This window comes from Pan paniscus, chromosome 3, assembly GCF_029289425.2.
Source record: "Pan paniscus chromosome 3, NHGRI_mPanPan1-v2.0_pri, whole genome shotgun sequence".
In the NCBI taxonomy this organism is placed as follows: Eukaryota; Metazoa; Chordata; class Mammalia; order Primates; family Hominidae; genus Pan; species Pan paniscus.
This window is the reverse complement of record NC_073252.2, coordinates 137,625,722-137,641,884: the sequence shown is the minus strand read 5'-3', so window position 1 is coordinate 137,641,884 and position 16,163 is coordinate 137,625,722. Positions and strand designations below refer to the sequence as shown.

At 43.4% G+C, this 16,163-nt stretch overlaps 1 protein-coding gene across 2 annotated transcripts in view; it reads left to right on the top strand.

Annotated features, from left to right (window-relative positions):
* Nucleotides 1-16,163, top strand: part of MAML3 (mastermind like transcriptional coactivator 3) — a 436,258-nt gene that overhangs the window by 386,205 nt on the left and 33,890 nt on the right. The gene's annotated exons all lie outside the window — the stretch shown is intronic.

The window sequence follows — 16,163 nt, the reverse complement described above, 5'->3', positions numbered from 1 at the left end:
CTGCAGAGCTGGTCTGCAGGGAGATGGCGCAGTGGCAAACCTTGGTCTTTTCTCAGTTTTGCTCTTCATGTGCCGAGTGCCCAGATGCCAGAACCTTTACCTTCCCTTGACTTAATTTACCTCTTTATCAAATAGAGGGGATGATTTCTAAATCATGGTAGAAGGAAATGGCGGACTTGGAGTTGTCGGGAGAAGAAGGAGAAGATCTGAGCCGTTGTCCATTCTATTGCTGTACTCCAGAGAAAGCAGCTGGGTGTGGCCGGTTACCATAGGTGCCAAGCCCTATTCTGTCATGGTTTCTGGTTGTTTATTGAAGGAACCAGAAATTGTTGGCAGTCCCCCTCATTGACACTACCTTGGCATCTAGAGCTTTAAAAAAATCACTCGTGATTGGGCACGGTGGCTCACGCCTGTAATCCCAGCACTTTGGGAGGCCAAGGTGGGTAGATCACCTGAGGTCTGTAGTTTGAGACCAGCCTGCCCAACATGGTGAAACCCCGTCTCTACTAAAAATATGAAAATTAGCTGGGCATGGTGGTGGGCGCCTGTAATCCCAGCTGCTCAGGAGGCTGAGGCAGGAGAATCGCTTGAACCCAGGAGGCGGAGGGTGCAGTAAGCCGAGATCATGCCACTGCACTCCAGCCTGGGTGACAGAGTGAGACTCCATCCCCCACCCCCACCCCCCAAAAAAAAAGACCATGAAGGGAGTTAACTGAGTAGTGCCTTACGAAACAACCAGTGAGACTCACTTTGTGGGAGGAGAAACAGGGAAAAGGGGGAACTAAGAAGAAATACACAACACCTTGCCCAATGTTCAGCACATAGGTGCTCGATAGACACTTCATTCTTTTTATTTATTTATTTATTTTGAGACAGGGTCTCACTGTATTGTCCAGGCTGGAATGCAGTGGTATGATCATAGCTCACTGAAGCCATGATCTCCTGGGCTCAAGCAATCCTCCCACCTCAGCCACCTAGTAGCTGGGACTACAGGCACGCACCACCACACTTGGCTTATTTATTTTTTTTATTTTTAGTGCAGACAAAATCTTGCTATGTTGCCCAGGATGGTCTCGAACTCCTGGAGCGATCCTCCTGCCTCAGCCTCCCAAAGTGCTGAGATTACCGGCATGAGCCACCACACCTGGCCAATACTTCATTCTTCATTGGTGGAAAAGATTGTAGACTTCTAAGCATTTTCCAAATAAAAAAGCTATGATTTGATTTCCAACTTTTAAACATTGCATGTCCTTTGCCATTTACTACATTCTCCAAAAAAACCTTGAAATGAAGAAGGCCACCCTTAAAATACTTCAGAGGCTGAAAATATGATTATTACATTGGAATCCTTTAGCCTATGTGATATTTCTTTAACTTTGCACTTTCAGGCCCAGTAAAGCCAAAATCAGGGTAACCAATGTCATTTTATAAAATGTTAAAACCCTAATTGCAATTCCTCTTTTAAATTATTTTAAAGACTACTTAACAACATTAGACAGTGCAAAAAAGAAGCAAGGAAAGCATTCTTAATTCTACCATCCTAAAACAGCAAGTAATTTCATTCTTAATATTCCCTTCCAGTTTTAGACAATGTGCATACATATTTTTGTCCATGTGCCCCACAGTGACCATCATGGTGAACTTATCATTTTTTACCAGATATAACATGTAAGGCAGATAAGAAGGAGATGAGAACCAAAGAAAATAAATAATAATCCCTTCAGTCAATTGCAGCCCAAACGGCAGCTGTTAGTGGGGCTGCCTAAGATAAGGTAGGCATCTCTCTCCTCCCAGCTAGGAGTACTGACCAGCCTGGGGGACTGGTCCCAGGGTAGGCACTGGTGATAACTTCATAACCATTCACATTGAGGCTGGGCTCACCTCTGTCTCAGCCCCTGCTTCCCCATGAACCCAGGCCCAGCCCTGCATTGGGAGCTGCCCAGAGTAGGTGCAGTCACTGAAGCAGGAGTGTGGCCGCGATGCCGGCAGTAAGCCATGCCAAGCTCATTGAAAGCAAGCGGACTTCCTGTGGCCCCTGCTGCTCTCAGTGGGATGTGGACAGTGCTTGTACCTGTGGAAGATGGCACCACCCCACAAAAGAGAACACACTCAATGTCTGTGCACAGCACTCCCTTATCACTGGGAGATGTTGCTATTCTTTCCCCGCGTTTCCAGTAGAATGCCCAATAACAACAGCAACCACATCCTCCATCAGGTTTCAGGCTTTTGGGAGTCACAAAGTGCTCTCGCATGCATTAGCTCACTAGATCTGCACAGCAACTTCAGGAGGCCACCAGGGTAATCTCTATTAGCCCCACATCAGGCAAAAGGGCAAGTGAGACTTGGAAAGATGAGACAATGTCCTCAGTCACAGAATGAAAGTTCAGTGGCTCTTGGACCTAATGGCCATTCGGGAAAAGGTCGTAGCCTCCTCTGCCTGGCAACATGCAGGGGCACAGACGTCCCCTTGTCCATGCTGTTTAGCAAGCAGCCTTGCCAGGCATGTGCACAGGAGTAAGTAGGGACCTTTCCAGCCGGGCATTGGTGAGCAGGGCGTGGAGTTGCTGATAAGGGAGTCTAGCAAAAGGATGTTTAAAAATAAATGAGTCTTGCCCATGATGGAAAAGGTTTGCTCGTCAGCAGGATTGCTTGTCAGCAGGACTACAGATCCAGGTATGCAGTGTCTTTTTGCTGCTACCATTTCTGTCTCGTGTTATTAAAAAATAATATATTGATTACTGCTACTTCAGTTTGCTCAGCTTAAGAAAGCTATTTATTTTTGAAAAGTGGCAAAATGAGGAAATGACTTTCACTTGGCATAGCTTCTGACACACTTTTTGGAATCTCAGAGCCTACCCTCTACCCCTTCACCCATTTCTTGTGGGTTTAGAAAAGGAGCATATCAGTTCAGTATTATTTTAGCAACAGAAGCACTTCCACTTTGGCTATTTTTAGCACGTCAGGTGCCCCCTGCCTGCCATGAACTTGGTATATTCAAGTGTTTAATTCAGCGGCCTCTCTCATTTGAAAGGGAGACTGTTCCAGCACTCTGCCCACCATAGCTCCACTTTTACAGCTGCTCGTAAATTTCTGAACATGCAGAGATATCTTTAGCTGTGACTCCAGATATTTCCTGTTGAGCTGCAAGATGCAATCCTGCAAGCACACTGAGGCTAAATATACCCTCTCAGTCCAGGATTCAGCCAAATAAACAGGGGCAGCATCAACATGATTTTTTTAATCCAATGCTGAACAGGATTTTTTAGTTAGATTAATTAAGCAATTCTGTTTATTTTGGCAATTGAAGTCATTTCGGCTCCCCCTGAGCCTTTAACACCTAAGCATCATTTTCTGTCCTGATTGAAGAACTGACCAGAAGCCCTGGTGCAGGGAACTCACATGTTTGAATACCGTGTGCCTCTTTAGCTCCGTACATCTCGTCGCTTAAACAGATGGCCCCCTCAGCAGCCGACTCCGAGCAGCTGCCTTGTTCATTCTCACAGAATCCAGACTCCTCTTCAGCTTTGCCTAGGTCCTTAGTCATTCAAGGGAGAATAAACTCTAGGATTCCCTATCAGGAATGTATCCTTTGGGGACTTGACAAAGGAAAAGAATGTTAAAATCTTTCCAGGTTTAATCCTGTGGCAGGAGGAGTCTCCTCTCTAGAGTTAAGTTCTTGTCCACAAGGATGCAGATCTTTTAATCAGACCCTAAAAAGTTAGATTGTCATCCCTGGATAAGTCCCTGGGTTCCTGGAGAAAGTTCTATTCCTCCTGAATCTTTAGGACAAGCAGTATCCACCAAATACCACTGGTCAGTTTCCCTTTAACCAAGATCAGCCAATTGCAGGCCTTCATAGACCAGGAAGACACTATGCCAAGAGAAGCCAGAGCAAACAATGTCAGGAAGCCTAACTTTGGCACATAGACACGAAATATGCACACGCACCCCCTCTCCAGCCCTCCTCAGGAAAGAAAGGAGGGCTTTCTTTCCTCCATGGGCTGTGCCTGGCCACACCCCACCAGATTAAACCCCCGTCAGATGGTTGTTAGGGTCAACGAGGTCTACAGAGAACAGTTTATTCTCAACCATTTCTACCTGCCTTTTATCCAGGGTTCACTGGGGTTAAAGTTTTGGCCATGAGTGTAGCGATGGAGCCTCATGTGACACTTGCATACTTTCTCGAGGAGGCCTGCCTGCAAACATAAGTTTTGTATTCCCATTGAGGAAATCAGTTCCTCGATTCTGTCCTTTGAATATCCTTTTTTGGTTTATGATGCTGAATATTTCTGTAACTCTCTGTAGGTTGGGGGCCTCTTTGGGGACCGTTATCATTTGGCAAACACTATTACTCATCAAAATGTATTAATCAGGGCCAGTCACAAAAGCAAAGGTACTATAAGCAGTGGGCTTGAAAAATCAACAAGACAGGAGAAAAAGAAATGCAAATGAATGATAATCACAATCACTATCCCTTATTCGTGCATGCTAGGACCAAGTGCTCTAAGCATGCTACATATAGCACCTTAGGAAGCCTCACAAAAACCCTGTGAAGCTGCATCCTTTCTGTTCCCATTCTTCCTTCTTAGGTACCTATTGTGTCCCAGGCGCTGGGCTAGACACGGGGGATATAGTGATGAATTAGATGGACAAGGCCCTGCACTCATGGAACAGAGGACATGCATGGTAATGAAACATACAATTGCACAAATATTTTCTAGAGGCCAGGGACTAGTTAGGATTCTGCAGCTCGAACAAGAGTCCTTCATCCATGCAAGTTTCTGCATGTGGCATAGAAGCTCCTAGAAACCCACACTGGGCTCCCTGGGCTCTCGGTCCATCCAGCCTCTCTAGCCTGACTTCTTCCTGTCTCATGCCCTATGCTTCACAATCCAGCAATATAGAACTGCTTGTCCACAGGGCTGTTCTTTACCTTCATTACTTTGCTCATGTTGTCCCTCTTCCTCTAACACATTAACCAATTCCCACACAGCTTCCAGGATCTACTCCCGGAGAAAACTCTCCCTGACTCCCCTTGACCCAGCCAGGCTGGGTTAGTTGAACTTCTTTTGTGATTCCAGAGTCCCCCGTGCTAATCTCTATCACTGCACTTGCCTCACCGTTTCACAGGCATCTGTTGAGGGGCCTGTTTCTCACTAGCCTAGGTGCTCCCTGGGGATATATTTTGTGCATCTTTTTAGCCCCTGTCAAGTAGCACACTTCCTGACCTGTAGAGGGCCATCAGCGAATACTTGCTGGATGAATATGCATCTGCGCATGAGAATGTGCCTTCTGTGCTCTAGTGGAGAAGGTTAGGAATTGGGGGACTCTGTGTCCTACCTAATCATCATTAACGGGATGAGAGGGAGCCTAGTAAGGTCCAGCAGTAGAGGCTGTGGCTGTTGGAGCAGGGAGGAGGAAGAAGGGGAGCAACTGTGAAAACTTCTCCAATTCCCCTAACGCCCCCCCAGACTCTCTTTGATCACTTGCAGTGGTGGGAAATGAAGCAACCTGTTCCCTGGTCCATTCTGTCGAAAAGTTTTCCCTTTTGTTAAACAAACTTGGCTGAAGACTTAGAAAGCTGTCCTCTAGGGCCGGGTGTAGTGGCTCATGCCTTTAATCCCAGCACTTTGGGAGGCTGAGGCAGGCAGATCACCTGAGGTCAGGAGTTCACCTGAGGTCAGGTCAGTTCCTGGCCAACATGGTGAAACCCCATCTCTACTAAAAAATACAAAAATTTGCCAGGTGTGGTGGTGCGTGCCTGTAATCTCAGCTACTCAGGAGGCTGAAGCAGGAGAATCACTTGAACCCGGGAGGTGGAGGTTGCAGTGAGCCGAGATTGCGCCATTGTACTCCAGCCTGGGCAACATGAGTGAAACTCCATCTCAAAAAAAAAGAAAAAGAAAAGAAAAGAAAGCTGTCCTCTAGAACAACAGAGCAATTTGACTCTCTTTTCTATATAACAATTCCTCAAGTATTTCAAGAGAGTTGTCACGACCATCCTGTACTCATTTTTCTTTCCTAAATGATTCTAGTTGTCCAGCTGTTTCTCACTCTCATGTCACACCATTCTGGATACACTCCAGCCTCTTGGTATCTCTTTCAAAACGTGGTGTCCTGAGCTGAACAATATTCCAGATGGCTTCTGATGGGTATAGAACATAGTAGTACAGTTTCTTTCCTGAATCTGCAGCTTAAGTTCAAATTCACGTGTTTTACAGCCTCATCACTTTGTCAGTTCTTACTGTTCCTTTGGGCAATGAAGCTCCTTAGTGTTCTGTATACAATGAACTCTTGTCTGGCCACATTTAATAATTATAAAGTTATTGAGCATGTCCTGTGCCCATGAGCCAGGCGCTGTGCTAAACATGGTGCCATCAGTCCCTTTTAATTCTCCCACCTACACTGAGGCTGAGTGAGGTTAAGTAATTTTCCCAAAGTGCTGGGATTACAGCCCAGCAGACTGATTCCAAAGCCCGCATTCTATCTATCCCACTTCCCTGCCTCCCATCCTGAACTTGTGTAGCTGGTTTCTTGTTCACCTGAATTCTAGATTTACCTCTGTTAAGTTTGACCTGAGTTTCTGCTCAACTTTCAGCATCTTGGAAACTCCACAGGGAGAATTTAGCTCATCTTTTCAGGTTTGTATCATTGTATCTGCTGCCTTCATCTACATCAGTGACAGTGCCTTATCACTCCCCGTTAGAGAACTCTTTCTAGATTGACACCAATCTGGGTACCAGTAGGACCAGACTTTCAGCCAGCTTCCAAGGAACCTACTTTTGACTTCTATGCACTGTTTTCCATTTTGTCCAAAAGTTGTCATGAGAGAGTTTGCCAAATACCGTGTTGTTGAGAAGTATCACATATGTGGCATTCCCCTACTATAATCAGTTAACAGCAGTACAGAATAATGGGAAAGGTGGCCTCTTTGTTTTACATATTTTCAGAAATCCTGTTTAATCTTTTGTCCTAAAACTTTGCAAGAAATCAATATCATGTTCGCCTTTACCCCCTGTGTGAAAGTGGGCTATTGCCTTGCTTCTCTTCATGGTTCATTCCAGTATTCCATTATTTATTCATTCTCGATATTAACAGTGTTTCCATAACCACAGATGCAAAAAAATATTTTTATCTTAAATCATTTTTCTTTTCCCAAGAATATTAAAATAATGCATACTTCTTATAGAAGAATCAAAATAGGTAAAGAAAGCACAAAACAAGGTTGTCTAACAATCCTAGAGATAGCCTCTAACATCTGCAGTTCTTTTAATAACCTAGAAAGCAATTTGCCTAGGTGCTAAAACAATTTATGGCCAGAACCTAGAGTTGGTCTTCCACACCTAGAGCAGGACTACAGCCTAATAGCAGCTAGAAAAATTGTAAGGGAGAGATGCTGGTTCAAGGTGAGGAGTCAGGCCGGGACCTGGGGCAAGGGCAGGATGTATGTGGAGGGGTAGGAAGCAGGAGTTCCCTGCCACGTGAGCCCCACAGACACCAGCCTGTTCCAGCAGGTTCATTCTGTTTCTGCTGCATACTTCAGTGTGTTGATATTCAAGGCAGTATATTGGAGTCCCCCATCCCTCTGGATGTTATTTCCCTGGGGGAGTAACCAGACTGCTCTTCTGCTGCAGCTCTTCTCTTTCTGTCATAACTGCTGTGCCCTGTACCATCCAGCTGGAGAGTTTTATCTGGACACATTTCTGTCTTCCCCTCAAATGTCAGTTTGAACATCAGGGATCGGAGGAGAAATCACATGGGCGAGAAGGTTCTTTCTGGGTGACTGTGATTTGTTGGACATCTGTCTCCCAAGTACATGATGTTCATTTTAGAACCAGTCTCTCAACCAATCACTGTGATTTTTCACAGATGGATGGATGGACAAACATCTAACAAAATGTCTTGTAGATTCTCATCAAGAGAGGTTCAGGTGCCACGATGCCCAGAGGTCCCTTCCAGCTCAGTGGTTCTTTGAGTGTGTGATTGATATTTTGGAAACAGGGATATCACTTGGTGTATTTGTCAGTGGCTGGCGATCTTCAGGAAACTTTAGTTTGGTCCAGGAAAAGCCTTGAGGAAGATGTGACTAGTATAGGGGAATTTGGAGAAGAGACAAGCTAGTCATCAGATGACATGGATAAGGTGGAAAAGCCAATTCTGAGACAGTTGTTACTGGAAAATAAACGGGGACATCAGGAGAGGACCAGAAATGTTTGATAACGTACCGAGCATACTCCTGCAGCCGAACATGGCTGGAGGGGAGGCAGGAAACCTGCTGTAACTCTCATGTCAAGAGCTTGGCCCTAAAAGGCCACAATGGGTCATACAAATCGAGGTTTCAGACCCAGATTAAAGTGTGTGTCTGGTATCAAATGAACAGCTGGGCATACATCAGTCTTTCTGGCCACCTCTGCACACACAGATTGATAACAATCAGCTGTAGTAGCCATATCTTAAAATATTAACAAAAAAAAGTTAAAAGATATATTCAGATTCTACCGTGACTCCTTGGTTTTCTTCCTTTACACAGCAACGTATACTCAGGCCACATCTGCTGAGTAGGAAGGCATACCTTCCTTCCCTGGATGGCCAGAACTGTGATTTAGACAGGAGCCTCAGGAAATGCAGACGGCTCTCTCCCAAATCAAATTTTAAAAGTTGTCCTGAGTTGACCTGTGGAGGGTCAGGTAGGAATATAACAAGGTTGCAGGAAGCAGCTAATCACAGACCTATTTTCCATCATTTGTCTATCACTAAGTCATTAGGTCCTAACTGTATGATAGGCACTGCAAGAGGCGAGTGAATACAAAGACAAAGGCTGGCAAGGGACCCTCAGCCAGGGGAAGAGAAACTGATGGGCATGCGGTTGTGACACATGCAATGAGAAGGCTAGTGGAGGAAAGGCAGAAGGTGCTTTGGATATTCAGAGAGGAAGTGACCAGCCACGCTGATGGCAGGGAGGGCTTCCTGGGTGTGATACTAGAGCTCAGAGTTCAAGGATGAGTAGAAGGAGTTAGCCAGGTAAAGAAGGTAGGGGGACTGGAGGCAGAGAAAACAGACAGGGAAGAGCAAGACACATTCAGCCAAATACAAATAGTCTGGTAGGATCAGAGGTAGCATGGGGGCTGGCATGGTGGCCCTCAACAGATGAGGCTGGAGAGGTGGGTCATGAAGTGTGCCCTGATAAGGAATAGGATTCTTTTTTTTTTTTTTTTTTTTTGAAATGGAGCCTCACTCTGTCATCCAGGCTGGAGTGCAGTGGTGCAATCTTGACTCACTGCATCTCCCAGGTTCAAGCAGTTCTCCTGTCTCAGCTTCCCCAGTAGCTGGGACTACAGGCTCACGCCACCTCGCCCAGCTAATTTTTGTATTTTTAGTAGAGATGGGGTTTCACCACATTGGTCAGGCTGGTCTCGAACTCCTGACCTCAGGTGATCCACGTGCCTCAGCATCCCAAAGTGCTGGGATTACAGGGGTGAGCCACCACACCTGGCCAGGAATAGGATTCTTACCCTGCTGGAGTGTGAGTGTGAGGGGGAGTACTGGCAGGCTCAGGACCTGGTGGCTAGAGGGTGTATTGGAGAGAAACCAGAGTGAAAAATGGACAACCAGCCAGGAGAGTAGCAGAGAGCTCCAAGGGAAAGTTGACAGCCTGGACCAATGAAATGCCAAGTAGGGTGCTGTGGAGGAGGTAAAACGCCCTGATTCTCTCATAGCTTGGATATGAAGAGAGGCGGGCAGAAGATGAAGAGTCTAGGATGATCACCCTGGCTCAGACATCAGGCTAGCAAGATAGCAACAGCATATTCAGAGGCCAGGAACACAGAGGCATGAGTCTGAGACCAGAGCGGAGTGGGCAAGGTCACTGATTTCATTCTGGTTCTACGGTGAATTATCTGTTGGCTGTGATAATGCGCTTCCAAGCTGCTGTACTGGCGGGAGACTTAGTCATGCATTCATATGAGGTCCTGCAATGTTAGAGAACCTCCATAAAAATGTTAGGGAGAAGGGCAGGGGTTTTGGCTTTGCAAAACCTGGGTGTTTCCCCAGATAATTATTCTTACTTTAGTTCTCGAAAATATTGTGTGCTGCCATTCAAAAGTAACAACCTTTTCACGGGTGCCAAACTGTCAGACATTAACTCAATTCAGAGCAAAAAGTTGCAGAGAGTGTAGGGGGAAGGTGCAGTGAGCAAAGAGCTGTCCATGCTGGTAGGAGCCTAAAGCACAGCCACAACCAAGTCATTTCCAGAAATGTTTTATTACGAGCTTGAATTTGCACGCCAACTTCTCCAAGGCAGCTTCCTTGTGAGGTAGAAGTTAGCTAGTGCCTCGGGGTCCCTTTAAGGTTTAAGGCTTGGAGTCCTTGACTCTCAGGTATAATTCTTGGGATATTCTATGAGAATGCTTACAGACAACTTTTTAAGGCCAACTTTCTGTCTTCAGCCATGTGTGATTCTGTTACATAGACCAATATACTACTGGTTTTAGTTCCTGTGTCTTGATGGAGCATAATAAAAATCTTCTCAAAATTAAAGATCCATTTTATTCAATACCATGGACTTTAAAAGTGAATAATGTTTTATCAATGCACATCATATTTTTCAAAATCATCAACATTTTCATTGGGTGGAGGGAGTGTTCCCTTCAAAGCATACTAAACAACCAATACATTGGGATTAGAAGGTTCAAAGTAGCATTCTTCCCCGGACAACCTACATGCTTTGCTGTTCTTATACTCCTGCAGTATGTTCATGAATACTCTGCAGAAAGTTGCTTTTTTTTCTTCTACTATGTGCCGCTTTCCTAATGAATTATGTAGATGAACAGATAACTTTTGAGTTAACTTTCACACTTAGATTTATTCTTTCCCAGACCATAGCGGGTGTTTTGACATAAGTCCTGCAGAGCTAGAAATTTAACTTCAAATTTGCAAAAACTATTTTCAACCAACTTTGGACCCCACAGTGTTCATTAAATGAATTAGAAATTACAGAGTTAGGGGGTTTTTTAATTTTATTTTAACTGTTGCCATATCTTGATCCATTGCCTAAAATTCATACAACCAGAAATTTTGGTAGAACTTCCTACACTCTTCAGGCTCTTCCTGGCCTGTTGTAGTTTCTTCAACAGACTGCCCAGGGCCCTGTGTTAAATGTGTCAATGTTTACTTAATACTGACATGCAAAAGCTCACTCTTTCTCTTTCTTTTTCTGCTGTTGTAGTAAACCATATATAGGGACCAAAAATTAATTGGAAATCCTGAATCTTGCTCTGTCGCCCAGGCTGGGGTGTAGTGGTGCGATCTCCGCTCACTGCAAGCTCCGCCTCCCGGGTTCACGCCATTCTCCTGCCTCAGCCTCCCATGTAACTGGGACTACAGGCGCCCGCCACCACGCCCGGCTAATTTTTTGTACATTTAGTAGAGACGGGGTTTCACCGTATTAGCCAGGATGGTCTCGATCTCCTGACCTCGTGATCCACCCGCCTCAGCCTCCCAGCACGCCTGTGCTGGGATTACAGGCGTGAGCCACCATGCTGGGCTGGCACAGTTTTCTTAAATCCACATTGCTGAGGCAGTGGGAGGTCCAAGCCAAATAAGGAGCAGGCTTTCTCTAATGTCATTCCCAGTGCATTTTACTCCCAGAGTCTACAGGTGCTATTCCGGCTTATGGCTGTTGAAATATGGAACAGCAAACCGGCTGTCATTCATAAGAATTGGTGCCGGCCAGCTGGCCAAGCCAACTACAGGAATAAAGACGTGCCTTTTCACTCTGATACACGGGGCCTTGCTCTGAGCAGACAGCTGAAGAATCTCAGGTGACAACCCCAGGGAAATGGTGTTTGTGGCACTCAGGCATTCGCCACGCCGAAGAGGCAAAGCAACAGACATAGGATGTCAGCGTGCTGATTAAGGAGAACAGAGGCCGACCATGCCTGCTCCTGGGACTTTGGGCAGAGGAAGAGAAACTGAAGGGAAAGCTTAGATGACTACATGTTATAAATAAACCTTAAATAATTTTAAAAATTAATTTTATTTACAGTGTCTTCTTTATTAGGAAAGAATCATGAAGAATCACAATTGCACTGGGCTGGTCATTTTTTAAAAATTGAACCTAAAGTATAATCCAGAGACCCTTGTATATTCCTGATGGAAGTGTAAATAGGTCATATCTTTCCAGAGGGTATTTGATAATATGTACCAAAACAGGAGCCTTAAACATCATGCTCTTTGACACAAAACTTCTACTTTTAGGAATTTATTTGAAGGAAATAATCAGAGATATACATAAAAGTTTATGTACAAGAATGTTCATTTCAGCATAAAGTAGTGAAAATTGAAAATTATTTAAATGTCCAACAATAGGCAATTGGTTAAATAAATGATAACAGCTTTATACAATGGAGTAACATGCAGCTATGATCCTTGTCTTGTTTGAATGAATGTTTTGGTTGGAAATATATTGAGTGACTATCCTTTTGTGGTAATAATCAGCAGTGATTTTGCTTTCCCATTTTATATTTTTCTGTGTTGTCCACATTTTCCATAGTGGATAAATTTATAATCAAGAAGAAAATAATGTTTAAAGAACTATAAGAACATAAACATGTGATTAAAATTAGTGATTTTTTACATTTAAAAACTCACCCATAACTGACCTCCCTAATACACCTTTGTTTTGCATAGTAATATTGTTTGCATTATGCACTTGTTCAAGTTTTGCAGTTTCAGTCATAGGGCATATGCCAGTTTATATGTTACTATTCAACTAATATTTTAGTCTATAATTATCACATTCATAACTTTATAACATTACAACATATTAATGTACATGTGCATAGTAGGTAGTATTAATTCTTAATTCTGCCTTGGGCAAAGAGGGTTTTCATTAACTCTTACCCCTCCCTCCACCCCAGTCTCCAGACAGAGTTAATCATTCCCTTATCTGTCTTTTTGCTCATTACACAATTCTTCATTTCCATTTGTCTCCCTTCTGATGTAGGAGTTCCTTGAGGGCCAGCCATACCCGTGCGTCTTGATAGCCATGGTGTCCAGCGCTGTGTCTGGCATATGCATGAGAGAAAGGAGAGATGGACCCACAGATGGACAAACAGAAGAAATGAGTGGGGCTAAGCTTTGATAGTTTAACATCTATTTGACTTGAGTAGCCTTGTAAACTTATTAATTCTCACCTCAGCCTCAGGGATGTATGTAGGGAAGGAGCATAAAAGATCTGCAGTTGCCCTAATACAGATATTTTTCCCTTCACTTATTTTGTAAAATTATATTTTATTTTCATGGTAGTTTTAGACTCAAGGTTATAAAGGCCTGCTTATAATAGTTCTCCTACCAGCCTCTGAAACTCATCTTTAATTTTTTTCTGTCAGGATTTTCTCCATCATGCATATTAATCACATTCCTTTCCAAATTTGTATCAATACCCATAACAGCAGTTAAAATGCTCCTAACAAAAAATAGATAGATAGATAGATAGATAGATAGATTAAAAAGAAAAGAAAAAAGCAAAGAAAGGCAGGCTGCTTAATGGGTACAGAGTTTCTGTTTAAGATGAAAAAGTTCTGGAAATAGATCATGGTATCGATCACACAACATTGTGAAGTACTTAATGCCACTGAATTGTACACTTAAAAGGAGTTAAAATGATAAATTTTATGTTATGTATATTTTACCCCAATGAAAAGGGAAAGAAGGAAAATAGGAATTGAGTGGTGTGTAACCCTCTCTTTCTACAAATCTGTTTTTCACTGGCTGAGCCCTCTCCTGAAACAGGATTCAAGACGGTCATAAGTCTTTTTGAAGACAGGAAGAATAAATTCTTCAGGTCTGTATTGTATCCTATTATCTTGACCTAGCAGATAGGTTCAAAAAAATCACCCCAGCCTGCAAAGACCTCACCATCCTATTTTCTTTCCCCCGTTAGCTCTTCCCAGTGTCACCACAAGGAAGTGGCTAATGACATTGCATTAACAGCCTGAAGAACTATGGTTATCAATGTAGAGGGACATTTTTTTCCCTTAAAATTATTGCCTGCCTCTAGCTTTTTTTTCTTCTAGAATCCAGCTAAAATCATTTAGGTGTTAGTGCTGCAATCTTCGATTGGCCATGTTTCTTCTTATCTGTACACATGCTCTCTCGGGAGAAATATGTATAAATGCTATGTGGTAAAGATTTTTTATTATTATCATTTAGAAAAATACAGAATGTATTTGTGCCAAGCCTTCTCTGAATGAAGACATGAGAAGTCCTGGCTTCCAAAGCTTCCCATGACCTGCCAGCCACTTTCCCAGCCATCCTCTTTTTGACCCCAAAGAAGACGGTGGGGAGTGGTTATCACTCACCCCCTTTTCATAGGTGGGGTTGTGAGCACAGAGAGAGCCAGGCTAGGTCCAGGGTGGGTGCCACACACTGGAAGAGGAGTTGGGTCCGCCATGCTAGACCTGGTGGTTGTATAGGAGCCTAGTCCCAGGCCTGCGCCCATGCAACCACAGGCCTAAATACCATATCTCATTGATCCTAAGATGCACATTTTTACATCTGTGAAATCAGGATGCATCTTACAATTGATGGCATACCATAGTTCTGTAGGGTGCTTTTTTCTTTCTTTCTAGTAGTACATAACATGAGCCTTAAAATTTATGAGTCTTAGAGCTAATGAAATAGGAATTATTAGGGAGAACCTACAGATAGCCATCTGTAACATTTTGTAGAAATTGCTGAAGTATCTACCTGCAAGGAAAGTTAGAATTCGAATCCCAAAGTCACAGTCTAGAGAAAAGATAAGGCTATTCCAGAGTTAGGCAGTAATTATAAGCTTCAGATTTCTGCTGCTGGGCTCAGACCATAGTAGTAATAAATGCAATACAGGCTTCCTTTTATATGGAGGCTCCTTGGAGGTCTCTGCTTTGAATGTGTACCTTTCTTTATCAAAAGGAGCTATACTGTAACCTTACATGCAGACACTATAAGAAATAAGAATGGATACTTTGTGGATTAGAGGTCAAAGATGTCATTGTAACTCCATGGCTTGCTGTGGGCAAAATTGTGACCTGGGCTGAGTGTATTCCAGTGTCCTCTTTCCTCCTCCCTCCAGGCACAAGGTCTACCCACTGGCTCCCTGGGGTCCATCAAACCCACCCATCTGTGTACCACCCCTTAGAACCTAAGCACTATTTAGGGTTAGGGGCTATTGTGGGTTATATATACAGGTTGAGCATCCCTAATCAGAAAAGCTGAAATCCAAAATCCTCCAAAATCCAAATTTTTTTGAGTGCTGACATGATACCACATGTGGAAAATTTCACACCTGACCTCATGTGATGGGTCACAGTCAAAATGCAGTCAAAACTTTGTTTCATGCACAAGTTATTTAAAATATTGTATGTAATTACCTTCACACTATGTGTATAACGTGTATTATGAAACATACATGAATTTTGTATTTAGACTTGGGTCCCATCCCCAAGATACCTCATTATATATATGCAAATATTCCAAAATCCCAAGAAATTCGCAATACTTCTGATCCCAAACATTTTGGATAAGGGATACTCAACCTGAATATGTTAGACTACTCCAAGTAATATTTTAAGTATCATAGTAGTCTCCTAGAAAATCTAAACCCAAATGGGAAAATGTTATATTTAGACAGGGACATGGGAGAGATATTTTTCAGAGGCATTTTGTTATTTGGCAAATACCTATGGGCGACTACCCACCCCATCTTTCTTTGCCTACTCTGCAGGCCAGATCCAGAGTTAGACCCTGAAGACGGACGACTGACCTTCAGGTCTAACAGTCTCTAACTTCAGGAAAAGAGTGATTGAATCACAGGAGGCAGCTTGCCAGGTGTTCCAAATAGGAGTAGACATCTCCACTCCCACTACCCGTAAAAGAATGCTTATTTTCCACTGAGGCCTAAGTCAGAAATGTAAAAGCAAAACAAAAACCCTTCTTCTGAAACCTCCTCCCACTTCAGTTTTTAAAAGGGGGTAGGGAGTGGGAGGTAGTGATGAGACCTGAAGATGAGAAATGCTAGGATGAAAATCTATCACTAACTTTTGAAATTCAAAATAGAGTGCCTTAGGAAGGCCATTTTTAGGTAGAATATACAAAGAAAGTAATTGAGCCTAAAGAGGACCTAA